Source organism: Nothobranchius furzeri, chromosome 4 (genome assembly GCF_043380555.1).
Source record: "Nothobranchius furzeri strain GRZ-AD chromosome 4, NfurGRZ-RIMD1, whole genome shotgun sequence".
Taxonomy (NCBI): domain Eukaryota; kingdom Metazoa; phylum Chordata; class Actinopteri; order Cyprinodontiformes; family Nothobranchiidae; genus Nothobranchius; species Nothobranchius furzeri.
The window spans coordinates 19,239,215-19,258,440 of NC_091744.1; positions in this window are offsets into that span (position 1 = coordinate 19,239,215).

Sequence of the window (19,226 nt, forward strand, 5' to 3'; positions counted from 1 at the left end):
CTCCACCACATGGTAAAACTCCCCCAGACTTGTGTTATTTGTGGAGATAAAACATCAGTGTTGCAAAGTAAACAGAGTCAGTGGTAGAGTCACATTGCTGTTAGCCAATGAGAGGTGACATGTCAAAATATCAGGAAGTAAGACTCCAAATCCTGTTGTCTGAAGCTCTCCTCTGATCTGGTAATCTCCTAGATCCTGAAACAGGAACTCGAGGGCTTTTTGTAGCCAGAGTATGACCTGTTGGGACAGCATTGAGATGAAACTAAATAGATCCCCAAAGAGACAATAAGACATTCACTAATCAATACCAGAAAAGCGTAGTTGACATGTGATGCATTCTTTTTATTAACTTATAGTTTTATTGTAGATTTCCCCTCCTGTTCGTATGCAAACTTAAAAATGTAACTTTGCAATTCTATAATTTAATTTGTGGCACATTTCAAGTCAGCATGTATGGTATTGTTAAATAGATCTTGAAAAATGTAGTAAATCCATGACAAAACTCTTTGAAGATTGCACAATCCTGCATGACCTTTATAATTCTAGCACATGCTTTCTACATTTTGGATAGTGGAATGGTTTCATTCCAGTGTTATGTAAGGAATGAGAAGCCAAGCTGTGGTCCCATGTCATTTTGTTTTGCCTTAGTGGATGGTAATGAAAAATACGACCTGCATCACAATAACCAGTGACCCTCACGCTAAAATTTGATTGGCTCCTCACTGGCATCCTGCGTGTCCTCTGAGGAAGGTCTTGACATTTCACTGGTTTGGACACGACGAGAATATTCATGACCCTGTGTGTTTGTAAAGCTCGGAGACTTGCATTGATTTGTACAAAACAAACCATGGTGTAACGTTTAGGTGAAGCAGACTGGATAGAAAATATTTAATGAATAGAACAGGTGAGGTGCCAGTTTGCAGCTATGTTGTAGGATTTAAGAATTCATAAGTTGTTAAACTGATCTGACTTGGATTTGTTTACCTCCCAACACACACTGACAGCTGAAATACTGAAAATACTAGTGAAACTCGAAAAACTAGAATATGGTGCTAAAGTTCATTTATGTCACTAATTCAACTTAAAAGGTGAAACTTGTATATGAGACAGACTCATTACATAGAAAGCAAGATATTTCAAGCCTGCAAAGGGGAGTCATGAGCCTTTAAATGGTCTCTCAGTCTAAAGCCTCATTTATGCTTCACACGCATTGATAGAGACGTTTTGCTTTCTGACTTCTCCGCCAGCTGGGGATTGTTGCAAAAAACAGGGCGTAGCGCTATTCTGAGGTATCATGCTACCATAACATTCATGTATGCGGTTCACGATAATGTATTTACTATTGTGTTGACATAGTTTTAATGTATTTCAGACTTTTTATCACAGACAAATTTGTCCCTCATTCCCCTCCACCTCTTCATGCGATCCTCAAAACCCACATTTCTCATCAACTTGCTGCATATCTTTGTACTCCTTAAGTCACGGGTGAATAAACACATATTTTCAAACTTTTTCCACGATGCATTTTTCAATCTGTTCCACGTCTGCCGCTAAATATCTCTTTATTTTTTGAAGCGGTAAAGACGGTGATGTTGATGCATGAAAACAGGAAGCAGCATCCTGACCAATCACAAGCTTGCGGTGGGGCATGTCTCCGTCTTCCTCCGCAAGCCTGTCAAGAGCTCTTGCGTCTATGCATCATGGCGTTGGGTGTGTCCCTCCCGACGTAGAAGTAGAAGTATAAATTAAACTTCAGCTGAATTACTGACCCGACTCCGGATAGGCGGATGAAAATGGATGGATGGATGGACAAATACATGTAAGTAATTTAACTAGAGTGCTGTGAATGTATAAACTGAACGCCAAGAGAAATCACTAGTCTGATTTTGTCCGTGAATAAAATAAAAATGTCAGGCAGGAGCGTCTCAGGATCTGTCTGAGATCTGTCTCGGTGAGACGGATAATAGCAATCCAAAGTGCTTTTTATGTGTGATCTGACAAGTGATCAACCATTGCTTAAAAATTTAATACAGCTTAGCCGGTTAATTGCTGTGATCATAAAACACGAAAACGACAGCACGCAGAAATCACGAGGCAACGTTTTACGTGATGTTTACTTGCTGCTATGAGTAATAAGACAGAAAAAGCCACGCCAAAATAAGTTTAGGAAGCCCACTAAGAATCGTAATAAAAGCATTTAAAATAAATACCATACACAGTTGAGGAAACATTGGTTTAAGTACCTGATATGAAGCGGTCGCTGCATAAGCGAAAACCTTTACTCTCGGGATCCCACAGTTTCATTTTAGCCCGGTCACTAGCGCGTTTTATTACAATCATCCAACGTTTGCGGCGTTCCGGATCTTGGGGAATCCTGTAGATGGCTCTTTCCTTATGTCGTCCGTGTCTGTTCTGCATCCTGGGGCACAACAGGAATCTACCATATTTCCCATTTGATTGAGATTTCTGACAATAACAAATAGCCCAGCTGCGGGCTTCTGCCTGCCAAGATGGCGCCGTTTCGATTTGAACTGTTGCATGCCGGGAGAAGTGACGTCAACTCCCGGAGCTCTATAGAACCACTTCTCACACACGAGAGAGCTGCTGCTGGAAGAACAGCCCCTTCAAATCCCTCCTGAATCTCTGAGCTCTTCAACTTATAGCAGCCTGAGCAGGTGATAGGTGGGTGTGGCCAGCAACATCTTGTTTTATTAAAGTGACAAAACACTGAAATGGCTCATTCTGGAGTTACTAAAACTGTCAAGAATAAAGCTTGGTTTATGCTTGACGCATTTACTTTCTGCTTGGTGATGCGGCTCGCGCTTCACACCTTGCAGCGTTTATGGTTCATGCGGCTTGTCTCTGCGGTGAGCCAATATTCTCCCAAACTGTAGGGGGCAGCATGGAGCTCTGTGGCATGCATCCAACACTACACCATAGTAGAAGTAAAAATTACTGTTTACAACATGGTATTTCAGCATTTTTAACAGCGTCCTCGTCTTTTCCGACAGTGCGAGCTATTTCTCTCCAAGAATTATTAACAACATGTTGATCACGGTGATCTCTGAGAGCTGAATCATACAAATGTCTGTATTTATGAACCTCTGCCATACTAGTTCTTGCCAGTCCGCCATGTTTTTCGCGTCCGACCGTCCACGTGGTTAGAAAATTTCCTAGGTGCGCGGTGCGGAAAGTTTGGGCCGTGCGGAGGCGCGGTGGAGGGGCGTGGTTGTTAAAATGACGCAACTTTTCCACGTGGAGCCGTGCGGACCTCGCGGACGCGTCAAGCATAAACCACCCTTAAAACTGCTTCAATCGCATCATGTGAGAGATTTTGTGCAAAGCACTTCATGAACGATGTTTTGTATCGATCATTATAACTAAAACATAACAAACAAGTCAAATTGTGTTTCCTTAAAAGTGAACAAACTATGATAAATAGCATTTATAACAACTAGACAATGTAACATGAATGTTGTGGCCAGTTCTTTTGCAACTTTTTCCTAAAACATGTTTTCAGTTATATGATGTTTGAAAAACAATGTTATGTGAGGGAGTTAGTGAGACTTTCAGCCCCACAACTCCAAGTGCAAAGACCCTGGTTACAAAAATACAACGTGGCAGGAAAAGGTGGACATGCTTTCTACATTTTATTCATGTTGATGGTGTCAGCACACTAAAAAGTTTAAAAAACAGCCTACACTACAGGAGATAATACGTAAGCTCTCTGCTTTAGGACCCATCTACAAGCTCCAAGTCGTGCATCACCTATTTTTGAAGTAAATTTGGAAAATATGCTTAAGTTTGAAGCCTGTCATGTTGCTGCTAGATTTTGTGTATCTAATAGATTTTTTTCCTGCTGCCATTTGGATCCCGTAGAGACTCTCCTGCATCCTCACTAAGTTCTATATGTCACTTGCTCACTATCATAATGATCCTTCACCCACTAGTGAAACACGTCAGCCCAATCCTGGTGTTACTCACACAAACCAAATCAGCTACCAGCTACAAGATGCTTCCATGATCCTGATGACATGGAGTTGTAATCTAGGCATGAAGCCAGGAAATGATCGATACTTGCTCTGATTCTTAGCCAAGCCACACCATTGAGCTTGGACCTCACATAATGGACATGTAGATACTGTGATCTTGGAACATGGCAGTAACAACCCACCATGACAACATCACAACATAAATACTTTAAAAATGACCATAATTATCATCAACACTGCTAAAGCTCAATGCAAAACAAAGAGCACACTGTGCCCACATCCTGGCTTATTATTTTTTGACATGAATGGGCTCAAGCTAAAGGCTGGTGAGGTAAACAATAAAGTGAAAATAGTGAGGGCAACAGAAAGCTAAACTAACAAGCTAGACATGAAAGCACACACAAAAACCAATAAATTCAACAAACCCTAGCACAAAATTGTGAAGTACAAAATCACAAAACGAGCCACAAGAACACAATGAGTAACAAAATCAATGCAGGATGACTATGCCAACACAAACAACACAAACTTAAAAACTGCTGTGGATTCTTGGATGTGAATAATAATAATAATAATAATAATAATAATAATAATACATTTTATTTGAGGGCGCCTTTCTCAAACCCAAGGTCACCTTACAAAGATAAAAACAAAAAACAACAGAGGTGAGATAGGGCAAGAAGAAAAAACAAGATACATAAAAATTTGAAACAATTCTAAAGTCTAGGTCTAAAGGGAATAAACTTGTTTGAATAAGTGGGTTTTGAGGTGTGCCTTGAATAATGGAAAAGAGTCCGTATTTCTAATGGCAGAGGGAAGTGAGTTCCAGAGCCGGGGAGCAGAGCAACTGGAAGCTCTCCTCCCCATGGTGGTGGCGAGCTCGAGGTTGAACCAGATGAAGTGCAGATGCGGATCTAAGAGATCGGTAAGTGGTAGCAATAGTTAATAAGTTACATATGGGCCATTCCCATCTGTACCGGGTCGGCCCAGGCTGGGTAGCGTAGGTTGTTTACATATCTGGGTGGCCTGGTATTTTTCCGGGCCAACCAAGGCTCATTCTCAGCCCTCTTCTCGAGGGGGTCTGCTTCAGACCGACCAGGGCCAACACACCCACTGCTGACAGCAAATTCACACCTTCCATTAGAGCAAGCCTCTGATTGGTGGGTAGAATCAGCCCACATGGGCTTAAGGCAAGGATGTGTGGAATCAACCGGGCCAGGCTGGGGCCGACTGGGGCTACCCGGCGCTGGCCGACCCAGTACAGATGGGAATGGCCCAATAGATACAGTGCAGCCATGCTATGTACAGATTTAAATGTAAGTAGTAGGATCTTGTATATGATCCTGGTTTCTATTGGCAACCAGTGTAGGGTTTTTTTTTTTTCGTGTCCTGTCTGGCTGTGAAGCAAGCAGAATTGATGTCTGAATGCTGGTGACAAGCCTTACAGATTTATTCTCAGGTGGAGCATCAAAGCGTTTGCTTTTAATGTCACGCCTGATACTTAAAACTTTATTGTTATTGTTGTTGAATGCTTTGTAATTCCGACCAGACACGGAGACAGAGGTGAAAGAGAGAGGAAAAGAAAAGGTGGGGAGAGAGAGAGAGAGAGAGGGGGGGGGGGGGTTCCACAAAAATAAACAATAATGAACAAGAGTCTGCTTCCAGACCTGCAGAAAAAAGACAAAAAAAAAAACAAAGGGACACAAAAAAAGGGACACAACAACAATACAAGATCTACCTATCACTGAGTCAACTTGATGAAAAGAAAAAAAAAAAAAATATATATATATATATATAATCAACATTGCTTAACTGAAGAATCACGATAATAAATCACAACGCATTAAGTGCCCACCATAGTCTTAAGACCTGTGTTTAACGTGCCCAAGCCCATACTTTTGAGAGCACCATGTGAGCCCCTGTGTGTGAACACGCGCTTGTTTATTTAAGGTTCTTCTATAGGAGCGCCCAACAGAGAGTGTGAGGGACCACAGATCCGCCCCCCAAAGATGCGCAGGAGACGGAGGGAGCTCCAAGTCCCAGAGATCCAGGCGCTGCCCCAGAACGCAGGAACCCCAAGGAGACTGCAACCAGGAAGGCCCCCGCCCCCCCCGAGAGGCACAGAGGATCGCCCCGGGGGGCCACAACCAGCAGCCGGCAGAGTCCCCGGAGATAGCGGCAAGCCCACAGGCCCGCCCGCAGCCTCCCACCCCCCAGCCGGCCAAGCCCGGGACCCAGCGACCCGGGACCCAGGGGCGACCACCCCCGCCGGGGACCCAGCAGAGCCCAGGGACCCAGACCCCACCAGGCAGCCACCGGGATCTAACAGGCAGATGCCAAAATCTTAAACCCCCAGACCCGGCTGCCCCGAACACTCAGGCAGACCAAGGCACAAGCCCCCACACCAGGTGTGGCAGGGGGAGGGGGGACAGAGATCTATATCATCAATAGAAGTTCCAGGAGAGGGGAGGACCCAAAGGCCCCACCTGACATATACAGTCATACACAAACACAGTCACACTCTCCCTCCCTCATGCTCACACATGCACATACAACCCAAGACTTACAAAAATGCACGCCGGACACCCACTCATGCTCCCCATACACACCCTATTCACTCTGGTCCCGGTACTGCTGCACATGGGGTACAACCATCACCGGTAACCAGAGTTTGACCCTTTCTGCTGGGGTGCTGATGAGCAGGCTCCCCCGCCCAACGCTGAGCACAGCAACCCACCACCCCAGACCCCAACCAGACAGCTAGATCTCCCTCCTAGCCTCCAGCCCCAGGAAGCCTAGCAACAACAGAGGTGGCTAAGACCCCTAGTCTCCCTCCGCCTGCTCCAATATAGTGTTGTGTGATCATGAGGTGTATTCCATGGCTGTGGTGAGTGAGCAGTGTGGACATCATCCAGCATATGCCAGCTGATGCCACCGCACCACCCCACTTACACCCTCAGCCATCAGTGTCTAAGTGCAGTTTAAAATTGGAAGTGGGCACCGGCACTCGGGAGGAGGCTGAAATATCCCCCTGCCAAATGCCGTTGAATGTGCTCACTCCCAAGGCCCTAAGTGTGTGTTTGTGTGGAATGTCGTCAGTGGAACTGTATAAAGTGCAAATAAAATTGGGGGGCAGGTTTCCACAGGAATGCGGAAATGGGGTCCATACCCACACTCCCTGACTTGCCCACCCCCCAAGGTCCTATGTGTATGTTTGTGTGATGATGTGAGGGAGCAGGAGGAGAGAAATATGCGGGGATGGGGAGGAATGGCTGGTTGGGCTTAGCCCTCCAGGGAGCCAGCTCCCCTACTGGCCCCAATAGGCACCTCTGTTGTCAAACTGCCACCCAGGGCATGGAGACCCCAGCCCATCCTGCCAGGGCCCAAAGCAGCAGCATTACAGAGCCTCACGGAGTCCGAGGGCACCAACCCAGCCCCACCCCAGCAGAATATCTATGCCCACCCCTGCATTTGCACAACTTCCAGAATATATAAGACATGGGACATCCAGGTAAGGTTGGGTCCTCCCCCTCCTGGACCTCCCCCTCCCCTGTGATGGAACGGCAGAGGAGCCAAGGCCTGCCTGAGGCCCCCGAACCCGGGCCAGGCACTGCTGCGTGTCCCTGCCTTCTTCCCGGCAGCATACATGTCAGGACCCGACCCCCAAGGCCCCGCCCAGATCCCCACACGGGGCCGGCCACCCCCAAACCCCGAGCCCCCAGGCCCCCACCCATACCCGCCCATGGGCATTGCAGCCGCCAGGCAGTGACCCATGGCCGCCGCCAAGATCCCCAAGAGGCCCCACTCACAACCGCCAGCAGTCCACCCCCTGAGGCAACCCAAGCACCTCCAGAGGGGGGGCAACGGCCCCCCAGTCCCAGACACCCCCAGTGAACCCACCTCCAGGGAACATCCGGATACTCCAAACTCAGACCCCACACCCCCCCACCCACACCATCCTGCAGGACAACATCAACGGCCCCCCACCCTCGCTATGTGATGGAACCGATCAAAGGAGCCCAGAGAGATTCATCTGAAGTGGAAGCAGAGGCTATATCAAGTGCAATATGATCTAACAAAAGATTTCTATACTGGTTAATGCAGAGACTTTCTCTATTTTTCCAATTCAAGAGGATAGTTTTCTTAGCGATGCATATGGCAGTCAGAACCACGTGAACCAAAGATGTTGCAATCGGGACATCGTCCAGCTTCCCCAGTAAACAAAGAGAGGGGGAAGTTGGGATATGACATTTCAGACATTTTGACAGATCCTCACATACTCTACCCCAAAATTCCTGGACAGGTGGACAGGACCACAATGCGTGAATGTAATTGTCAGGAATGTTGTTTGTGCAGTGTGTACAGGTGTCAGACGACACAAACCCCATCTTGAACATCCGATGACCTGTATAGTGTACTCTGTGTAGAAATTTGTACTGAATTAATTGTAAATTGGGGTGTCTGATCATTTTAAAAGTTTTTAAACAAGTTTGGGACCAGAAGTCCTGGTCAAAGCTAACTGATAGATCCACCTCCCATTTTTCAATAGGGATTGCAATTTTATCGTCTATTTTGGACAGTGTCTTATATACTTTAGACAGTAGTTTGGGGGGTTTGAGATTATAAAAGTCTAATACCCTTGGTGGTGTTTGTAAGTCTATTTTATTGAGCTTAAATTTTTGTTTGACTACAGATTTAATTTGGTGATATTCTAAAAAGCTATTCTTATCCATTCCAAATTGGGAGACTATTTGATTAAATGGGATGAAGTCCAATCCTTCATATATGTGTTCCAGGTATAGAATTCCTTTATTTTTCCAGTCCGGAAGGTTCATCATTTTGTTGTTTTGCAAAATGTCAGGATTATTCCAGATAGGTGTGCGTCTGCATGGTACTAGTGAAGACTCTGTCATTTTAAGATACTCCCACCATGCTGTCAGAGAGGTGCTGATACTAATACTTTTGAAGCTTTCATGTTTTCTTATGCTTGAGCTAATAAATGGTAAGTCTGAAAGCTCTATCGTATTGCAAAGTGTCTGTTCTATATCTAACCAGGACTCGTCTAATGGGTTATCTTGCAACCATCTTGGTATATATTGCAGCCTGTTGGCTAAGAAATAATAATAAAAGTTGGGTAAATCCAGTCCTCCTCTGTCTTTGGTCTTCTGAAGCGTTTTTAAGCCAATTCGTGGAGGTTTATCCTGCCAAAGGAATTTAGTAATTGAGGAGTCCAGAGATTTAAACCAGTCAGCTGGTGGTTTGTTTGGGATCATCGAGAAAACCGTAAATCCTCCAATACAGGCCGGCATTCAATTAAAGGCCGGGTCTCCAATTCTGCATTCAATTAAAGGCCGGGTCTCCAATTCTGGCCGGTGTCGGAGTCAGGCAAATAATGGCCGGTCTCTTATTGTGGCCGGATGGAATGTGGTAACAAGCAATACAAGCTCCCAGCGGCAGGGTTGTAGTCCCCAAATCAACCAGCAGGAGGCAGTAGAAGTTCACGCAGACCTTTTTTAGGCTTTTTCTTCAATGCTTTGTAACGCTACGGACACGATCCTCTATCACGCTCCTACCACACAGAGTCACGGTGTCAGTTAACCATGCTAATTCAACCCGCTCCACAGAACACACATCACCTTCCCTGTGGCTTACATAACACTCACACAACACGCAAATCAGCACATAGGAACTAGCAGAACGATAGGAAACACATATAACATAATACCCAGAATGCACCTGGCTTACAACCCCAGCCAGGTCATTACACTATCAAGTTCAAAGAGAACGTGCTGATTATGCTGCAGAACACTCTGGGGAGCAGCAGTAGGGGTTGTGTGAACTACAGTAATCCCTCGTTTATCGCGGTAGATGCGTTCCAGACCTGGCCGCGATAGGTGAAAATCCGCGAAGTAGGGACTCCCAGCATGCCCCTCGCGGGGATTCCCTTCACGTCGCACCTACGTCACAAACCGCGGCTACAAACGGAAGTCGCCTTTCCAGCTCACCACTCAGTCATCGTTTCTTCAGATTCACGATCAGAGTTTCCAACCTACCGATCAATCCAACGAACTATCAGCTCATAGTAAGTTATCTTACTTACTTCTGGAAAGCCCGGCATTTCCGTGTCACTTCGTTGACGCTCGAACGCTCGGGGGTTTCCTAGAGCACCGACGCTATCACTTCCGCGTCTGTGAAACCACGCTCCCTATTGAATTATCGTATGATCACATTCTCTTTTTGGGGGTAAAACTCAAGTGCCAGACCGTAGGTACTGACACGCGATCGTTCATGTCGGTTCATTTCCTTTAATGTTTTCTGTCTTTTATTTGCGCCTGATGTGTATCGCTGCTGTGGAGCGGGGCGCATCAACTTGTCCTCCGACGCACAGATCACAGCAGGGAGCGCTCAGCTGTTTTCGCGGTCGGTAGATCTGCCTCCTGAGCACGGCCACAGTAACAATCAGGTGTCGCCACCTCAAAAACTAATTTAACACGCGATCGTTCATGTCAGTTCATTTCCTTTAATGTTTTCTGTCTTTTATCTGCGCCTGATGTGTTTCGCTGCATGCTGTGGAGCGGAGCGCTGCGCGCATCACCTTGTCCTCCGACGCACTGATCACTGATACATCCGCCAAACGGCAAGCGCTCCGCTGTTTTAGCGGTCGGTAGATCTTTTAGAACTGCAGTTCAAAGGTAACTCATGAGGTGAATATATATGTATATATATGAACCCAGGTAGCAGTTTTTCTTTAGGATTGAGAGGAGATGCAGGAAGATAATAAACAGACAGGACAGAAAAATAGTCAAATAAAAACAAGTTAGTTTTTGTACCTGCTGTTGCAACAAACAGACACCATTGAAGGTCATCAGAAGTGAGGAACAGAAAATGAAATAATTATTTTAATGTTTAGAGCAGCAGGAACTCCGAGAGGCTGCAGGCGCATCAGTGAGTTTGCGGCCGCTGCGCAGGGGGAGGGGGGAGAGGACTGAAGCAGGAATTACCATTGTTAAAAGAAATGTGTTTAACTTTGAAAATGTGGGCGCACTTTTAATTGTCAAAAACTCCAGCGAACCATTAGTTCATTTTGCTCAAATAGAAATAGAGGCCTGCCTCTAATACTGGCCCTCCTTCCAATAAAGGCCTGGAGCTTTATGAGCTTGAGTCAAATACAGGCCCGGGCCTGTATTAGAGGATTTACGGTAAGTAATTTATTCTGGGTAAGACCATCATTTTAATTGTAGCCACTCTCCCCATGAGTGATATTGGTAAGGATTTCCATCTTGCAAGATCATCTTCCACTTTCCTTAAAAGTGGGATGTAGTTTAGTTTGGTTAGATCTGCTAACTTGGGAGAGATATTAATTCCCAGGTATGTGATATTCCCTGACTCCAATTGTGTATTAAGCAAATTGACAAATGAGAAATTAATTGGTGTAGGTTTTTAAGAACAGGAGTGATGGGATTTCTTGAGGGGGTCCCAGTAATGCTGCTGCTGCAGAGTTCTGGAGAAGTTGGAGTTTATGAAGGGATTTAGTTGGGAGACCAAACAGAAGGGAGTTACAGTAGTCGACGCGAGAGGTGATGAGACTATGAACGAGGATTGCAGCAGCATGAGGCGTGAGAAAAGAAAGGAGTCTGTTGATATTGCGAAGATGTAAAATGCGACTCGAGTAACACAGTTAATGTGAGATTGGAATGAAAGTGTACATCTAGTATGACACCATGAATATCCATGATGCTGCCTTTATCTGGTTGGTTTCTGCTGGTCACCTGGTTTTGATAAGTTTATCATCACACCTGTCCCCGTCTGTCATTCATCCATGCTCTGTTTGACCAGTTCTTTTTGTCAGTTTTCCCATTCCAGCTCGTCCTGGGGGCTTATAAGCCCAGTTTGACTCTTTACCAACTATCTGACCTTTATCTATTTTACAGACAGTTTAAAACTTTCCATTGTTCACCCAGTGCTACAGTTTTAATCCCTCGTCTTTCTTACAACATTCCAAGCTGTCTTTTCTATCTCAGTTGGTTTCTGCTGTGGACAATATCATTTTTAGAGTCTCAATAATTTTTGGTGTGATTTTTAGTGTTTTACAGTAAATAGGCAGAACCTGAACTGGTTACAGCCAGAAGAGACAGTTTGAGCTTAGCGCTGCGTTTGATATCATGGGTGATTTCCACCCATGACGGAGACATGTGGAAATCAAGGACTCAATCCTAATCTAACCTTTCTCTCTGATATTACACTCGAGTGTTCCACAGTTCCTGTAAAATTCACAATATTGAACTATTTAATTATTGAAGAAGAAGAAGAAGAAGAAGAGGAGGAACAGGAAGAAGAAGAGGAGGAACAGGAAGAAGAAGAGGAGGAACAGGAAGAAGAAGAGGAGGAAGAGGAAGACAAAAACGGACAATTGTGATTAAAAATGTAAAGAACGAGAGGGAGCGAGAGTGAATAGGAAAGAGGGAAATCAGTGGATCCTGAGGAAGGTGGAATAGGTGGGGAGAGCAGAATAAAGAGAGAGTGGTGAAGAAGGTCATACTTGAACAAGTGAGTCTTCAGCTGCTTTTTAAAGGAGACCACTGAGTCCCCTGATCTCAGGCTCAGGGGGAGAGAGGTCCAGAGTCGGGGGGCCACAGCAGCAAATGATCTGTCACCTTTGGTCTTTAGCCTGGTGCGCTGCACAACCAGTAGGCTTTGATCACTGGACCTCAGGGACCTGCTGGGGGTGTAGGGACTAAGAAGATCACCAATGTAAGATGGTGCTTGTCCATGTAAGGCCCTATAGACCAGAACCAGGATCTTGAAATGGACCCTGAAGTTGACTGGCAGCCAGTGAAGCTGGAGGAGAAGCGGGGTGATGTGGGTGTGTTTGGAGGACTTGGTCAGAAGCCGAGCACAGGCATTCTGAACCACCTGTAGACGGTTCAGGGAGGTTCTGCTCAGACACGTGAAAGGAAAGTTACAGTAGTCTAAGCGTGAGGAGATGAAGGTGTGGAGAACTGTCTCAAGTTCAGAGCGGGACAGAATGGGACTCAGCTTAGCAATGTTCCTGAGATGGAAGAAGGAAGAGCGAACAAGAGAACTGACATGAGAATCCAGGGTGAGAAATGGGTCAAAGGTCACGCCAAGATTCCTGACAGAAGGTTTGGTGTGGGAAGCCAGCTGACCAAGAGAGTCTCTGACTTTGGGAACCAGCTTGTCTGGGGCACAGATGAGGATCTCAGTCTTATCTTCATTCAGCTGTAGAAAGCTCCCAGCCATCCAGGTTTTAATAGAGTCTAAGCAGGTGTGTGCAGCTTAGACATCTGAATTCATTGTAGACACAACTGGTGAAACAATCATGTGCAAACTGATTTTACTTTGATTTCAAATTTATATTGCTAATTTATGATGCTTTCAATTGTCAAATTTCTGATTACATGTTACATTTAATAACATTTTTTATTATTATTATTATTGTTTTTACCTTTAAATTTATTTATAAAGCGGGCATGGCTTAAATTTTTTTCGCAACAACCTTCTGGGGCACATTGTGTTTTTTCTGTCATCCTTTTAAAAATAATTTCCTTTAACAAAAATCTTATTGATCAGGTTCACTCAGAAACCATTTTTTTATTAATTATTGTTGAAATTATAAGTCACTGAGTCTCCAAAACCTATCTTCTGCATCAGCTCCTGATAGAAAATAGACAGTGAAACTCTAGGATTTGAAAAGTCTGACAGATCTACACCACACTGACACTTAACATTCATGGACTCACCCATCTTGACTCACAACGGGGAAGGCTGTTGTTGGTTTAGCATCCAGGAAAGACCAGAGCACATCTTGTCTAGTAGAAGCCAGAGATGGGGAATTGTGGCATCAACAAGTCATCTCCATGCCATGTTTTTCTTCATCTCAGCAACTAAACCAGTTGATTTCAATAAGCACAGTGAATGAACCTTTGTATGCTGGGCTGAGTCAGGCAGCAACGTCACTGCTCCAGCTAGCTAGTCCAGAACACTGCTGCCAGATTCCTGACCGGTACAAGTGGGGAGACCACATCACTCCAGCGCTGATTTCTCTGCACTGGCTTCTAATGTTTTATCAGGCGAAGATTTAAGATTTTGACCCATGTTTTCAGGGTTCTGCAGGGCAGCTCTCCTCTATATCTGACTGAACTGCTGCAGCGGCATGTCCCTGCTCGTGCCCTTTGCTCTTCCGAGCAGGAGCTGCTGGAGGTTCCCCTCTATAAACGAAGATCAAGGGGGACAGGGCCTTCCCAGTAATGGTCCCTAAACTGTGGAACGAGCTCCCCGACAGTGAAGTAAGCTCCTTCTCTTCAGGATTTTAAATCACGCCTTAACTTTTATCGGCTAGATTTCCCCCAACACTGACACTGGCTTAATATTTGTATTATTTGTACTGCACAGTTTTTAATTGCTTTTATTTGTCTGTGTTTGTTTTTACTGATTTTTATTCAATATGTTTTTTATAATTATTGTGGTTTTTATGTCCTGTTCAGCACCTTGTGTCAGCGTGCGCCGGTGAGTGAGATGGAGGTGAGGATCCAAGTGCAGGGGAAGAAACAGGCAGGGAGGCAGACTGGAACATTTAAAACACTGATTTAATGGAGGGCACGCAGGACAATGAAACAATGAACCAACCAGAAAAAATGGACTAACAGGGTTTAAATACAGGAGGAGCTTGGAACTTGGGTGATTGGAAGACGAGAGGCAGGTGGGAGCAATTAACATGGACACAGGACTGAACAGAATGGGGAGACAGGACAGGGTGTGACAGTACCTCCCTCCCCCTCAAAGGGCGGATTCCAGACGCCCACAGGAACACAGAGCAGGGCGGGAGGAGGGGGACCCGGAGGGAGGGCCGAGAGGGACCGAGGGCCCGATGAAGAGGAGGCAGGGACCAGTAGAGTCCGGGGGCCTGCGCCTGGGGCAGAGGAGGCGACTGCGGGCTCTTGGGGCCTGCGTCTGTGGCCGAAGAGACAGCAACGACAGGCTCTTGGGGGCCTGCGTCTGTGGCAGAGGAGGCGACGACGGGCTCTTGGGGGCCTGCGTCTGTGGCAGAGGAGGCGGTGACGGGCTCTTGGGGGGCCTGCGTCTGGGGCAGAGGAGGAGGCGACGACGAGCTCTAGGAGGCCTGCGTCTGGGACAGAGGAGGAGACGAGGATGGACTCTTGGGAGCCCGCGCCTGATGAGGGCAGGACCAGTGGTAGCAGGAGGCAGAGACGCCGGAGGAGACGTCCTAGACTTCTGGACTGGAGGCGTTGTCGTCGGCCTCTGGGCTGGAGGCGGCGGCGTCGGCTTCTGGGCTGGAGGCGGCGGCGGCCTCTGGGCTGGAGACGCTGTCGACCGCTGGACTGGAGACGGCGGAGACGTTGGACTGGAGTGGACGTCGACCTCTGGACACGAGGGAGCGTTGACCTCTGGACTGGAGAGTGCGTCGACCTCTGGACTGGAGAGAGAGTCGACCTCTGGACTGGAGAAAGCGTCGACCTCTGGAGTGGATAAGGCGTCGACCTCTGGAGTGGATGAGGCGTCGACCTCTAGAGTGGATGAGGCGTCGACCTCTGGAGTGGATGAGGCGTCGGCCTCTGGAGTGGATGAGGCGTCGGCCTCTGGAGTGGAAGAGGCGTCGATCTCTGGAGTGGATGAGGCGTCAACCTCTGGAGTGGATGAGGCGTCGACTTCAGAACAAGAGGAGGCATCGACTTCAGAACACAAGGAGGCGTCGACTTCAGAACACGAGGAGGCGTCGACTTCAGAACACGAGGAGGCGTCGACTACAGGACTGGAGGAGGCGTCGACCATAAGACTGGAGGAGGCGTCGACCATAAGACTGGAGGAGGCGTCGACCACAGGACTGGAGAGAGCGTCGACCTCTGGAGTGGATGAGGCGTCAACCTCTGGAGTGGATGAAGCGTCGACCTCTGGAGTGGATGAAGCGTCGACTTCAGAACACGAGGAGGCGTCGACTTCAGAACATGAGGAGGCGTCGACTTCAGAACACGAGGAGGCGTCGACTTCAGACAGGGGCGTAGCACCAAATTCTGGGCCCTAGGTACAAGTCTTCTAGGTGGGCCCCCATGCTCAATTACTTAATATCTCTCTTACACATTTTTTGTCATGCTATAAGACAAGATAATAAATATGATCTTAGTTTAACCTCTATATTAAGCAAATACAAATGCCAGCATAATAAAAGTGAAATGCCCAGACTTCCCATGTAATTATTTTTATTTGCCAACAATGTGTTCAAACAAAAATCCTGGAATTTATTTTCCAGTAAATGCCCACTGACGGGTCTTCATGTTAGCAAAATCACTTTTGAGATCTTTAAAGTCCAATCCTTTGGCTAATTGGCTTTCAATAGAAAGAAGAGCTAGGCTGTTCAGTCTATCCTGGGACATTGTTGATCTCAAATAATTTTTCACCAGTTTCAGTTGGCTAAAAGCCCGTTCACCCCCAGCAACAGTCACAGGTAGTGTGCAAAATATCCTCAGTCCAATACAAACTTCTCCAAAAATGCTCTGTAATTGCATCCTGTAGATGGCATTAAGCAGCTCAAGAGGAGACCGAATGTGTGGGAATGTGGCACCATATATTGTTCTCAGGTGTAGCTTCTCATTCTCAAATTCAGCTGTGAGATCCTTGTAATATTTTCTCATCAGTGCCTGGCATGATATCTTCATCTGCTCTTCAGTCATGACTGCCATGGTTCATGATGTTAAGCTTTGCTAATACTGATATGTATTGATATATTAAATACATATGACATGAAATAAACCAGGTTCTCTCTGTGAATGTAATGTACTCTAAATTTTATAATCCCTGCATTATCAGCCAAATTATAAGATTGTCCGTTTTCAAGATCAAATATAAAGAAATTTAAAATAGGCTTAAAATATCTAAGCAAGTCAATAACAATCCTCTAACACCAGTGTCATCATGCTATACGAAAAACAGTGGCAGCTTCACATTCCTGAGACTACCACAAATCCATCGATACCAAGTTTGTCCTGGTCCATGACTGGGAAGGAGCTGAAATATCCACACAGAGTGAACCTGTTTTTACTGCGAGGTCCGCGAATTAATTGGCGGCGGCCGCCCGCGATAATAATTCTGATTTATATATATATATATTAATTAGTGTTTTCACTGATAACACTAATTAATTTATATTTGATCTTGATGGTGAAACTAAAGGCGTTTAACACTAAACACCTAACATGAATGCAGCTTCTGAGAGCTAGCTAATATCAGCTAAAACTGTGTTCTGCTGCTGCTGCTGCTCACCGTCCTTCTTGAAAAACCTAGTCAATACTTGCTTCTGTTCAATTAACTTTTTCTCATTCTCCTTCTTTTCTTTTCTTTTCTGGAAGCCAGATTTCCCTTTCTTGGGAAAAGACATGACTGACTCTCCTGCCTCCAGCTCTGGCTGTCGGCATCTGCGATGTCTCATTAGCTGTACATGCGGCCGTGCAGCCCCTGGCCGCAGGTGTGGACTAAACCACTTTGCACATTTTTAAGGGGTGATAGATGCCTCAGAGATTATTCAGTTATTATTTTTAAGGTGAAATTCTGTTTCTTAACCCCTTTATCCAGGTAAAGGGAAGTTTATTAAGACATTAAGTAAGTTGGGGGGAAAAAACAACAACAATAAAACATTTTTATTCAAAGCTGTCTCAGGGCCCCTCCCTGCAGTGGGCAGGTAAAGCGGTAGCGCATTTCTAGACACCCAAAGACGCTTTCACACACTCTCACATTCACACACTGCTAGTGATGGTAAGCTACTTGTAGCCACAGCCACCCTGGGGAGGTCTGACAGAGGCGAGGCTGCCATTTGGCGCCGTCGGCCCCTCTGACCACCACTAACACAGGCAAGTTGGGTGAAGTGTCTTGCCCAAGGACACAGCAGCAGGACACCCCTGGCGGGAGCTGGACTCGAATCCATGACCCTCCGATCATGAGGCAACCTGCTCTGCCACCTGAGCTACTGCTGCCCCTTTTTTCGTCAAGATAATGAATAATTTTAATCACATTTGAAACGTACAATCCTGAAAAAAACCTCACCCAATCAATGTGCACGCCCTGTTCTCACTGATTGGGTCAATATCCCTCCATCAAAGTGTGTGTGTGTGTGTGTGTGTGTGTGTGTGTGTGTGTGTGTGTGTGTGGCCACCTTTATGCTGACAAAGTCACTTAATAACTTTTATTTTGAGTACATTTTATTTACGATACTTTTTACTTTATTTGAGTAAAATTTTAGGCACATACTTTTACTTGTACTGTTACTTTGTAAATCATCAAAGTATTGATACTTGTACTTAAGTACGAAATACCATACCATACCACCTTTATTTATATAGCACTTTAAGTTATTACTCTTTCCGCCTCTGGACCAACAACACGTGTCTGCTGACATACTAAAGTTATTAGAGGGTTCAGTAGATAACCACTGGACTGGACTCAATGACCTGTGGCCCTGGCATCAGTAGTCACGATTGTGAACTTCAGGAAAGTGTCAGCTCCACTGCCCCCATAATCTTGATGGACACCCCCATCTCAGCCGTGGACTCCTTCCACTTTATTGGGACCACCATCACCTTCTACCTCAAGTGGGAGATGTCCATCAGCTCCCTCATCAAAAGGCCCAGCAGAGGATGTTCTTCCTGAGCTGAGGAAACTCAGAATGACGACCATGATGATGGTCCAGTCTTACACCACAATCACTGAGTCCATTCTAACTTCCTCCATGTGGTACGCAGGGGCCGCTGCCAGGGAAAAGCACAGAAAACAGTGTGTTGTGCGTTCAGCAGAAACCTTCCATCAGTCCACCTCCAGACCTCTGAGGCATGCAGGTCGAATCACAGCTGACCCTTCTCATCCTGGTTATGGACAGTTTAAACCGCTCCCTTCAGGCAGGAGGTTCAGGTCCATTCAGACCAGAACTTCGTGCCACAAAAACAGCTTCTTCCACTCTGCTGTGGGTTGCATAACCACAGATCTGCAGTAGTCACTTTATTTCTTCTGCTTATTTTTCATAATCTTTTTTTGATGCATTCTGTTTTTCACTTGTGTCTTTGCATCATTCCACCGAAGCAAATACCTAGTAACGTGAGACATAAAACACAAATTCTATTGAAAACTAGCCAGCTTTGTTTTTTCTATAGCAGAAGTGTGTTAGCGTATTAAAAACTGTAAGGTGTGTTCTGTTGGGACTCTGCTAGGATT